The sequence below is a fragment of the Sinocyclocheilus anshuiensis genome, unplaced genomic scaffold (assembly GCF_001515605.1).
Source record: "Sinocyclocheilus anshuiensis isolate Anshui unplaced genomic scaffold, SAMN03320099.WGS_v1.1 scaffold492, whole genome shotgun sequence".
NCBI lineage: Eukaryota > Metazoa > Chordata > Actinopteri > Cypriniformes > Cyprinidae > Sinocyclocheilus > Sinocyclocheilus anshuiensis.
In genome coordinates this window covers 16,596-17,536 of record NW_015558605.1, presented here as the reverse complement: position 1 = coordinate 17,536, position 941 = coordinate 16,596, and positions in this window count along the sequence as shown.

The window sequence follows — 941 nt, the reverse complement described above, 5'->3', positions numbered from 1 at the left end:
TAGATTGTATAATTTCGAAATTTGAAGCAAAAACAGAATGGTCTGACTTTAGTTTTGTGAAACTATACTACATAAAACATATCTGAACGAAACAGCAGATGAGCTGAATGAGACCATAGACTGTATAAAAACATGGACGTAGTGTCCGTGACATCACCCGTAGGTTCCTGAAGAGCATTTTTGAAGCTCAAAGTTGGCAGAGCCAGCCGTCGCCATCTTGGCAGCGCGTCACTGCGCGTCACTCCCGGATAATCGAAAATGGGCAAAAAGGTGGGAGCTGGTTGCTGAAACCACGCCCACCTAGCTCGACGGTGGTGACCGCAGCGGCAATCCACCTGTCACTCAAGTGGCCACGCCCTTAATTATGCAGAACTTTAAGGCTTAATATAATTTAAACGGATGAGTTGTCATGAAGGGCAAAATTAGTTATATAGACCAAAATCATTTTTTGAACCATGCTGTAATCATGTTTTTTTCTGCTGTAAAGTTGGGCATTTTAACATTGTGAGTCTATGGGATTGACTCCTTTTTGCAGCCAGCCTCTAGCGGCCAGTTGATGAATTACAGTTTAAGTCACTTCCTTGTTGGCATCACGAGAGAGAGCGGGAGGTTGCCGCTTGATATATATACAGTATATATTAGTATTATATCTTTATCTGTTGTGTTTTGTATTATATTTTTCACTTTGTACAGTTTAACATGTAAATAGTAGTTATGAATAGTTAAAAATATGCAAGAGTTGCAGTTTCATAAACAATTTATTGAAAATAGACAGAGTATGTTAAACGTAATAAAATACATATATAATGTGTTTGTATAAAATGCATATGTATATCAAATATGGCAGGTATATATATATATATATGATAAAATGCATATGATACAAATCTTGAAATCATTAAAACAATACATAGAATAAAATAACTATACAAACAATTCCA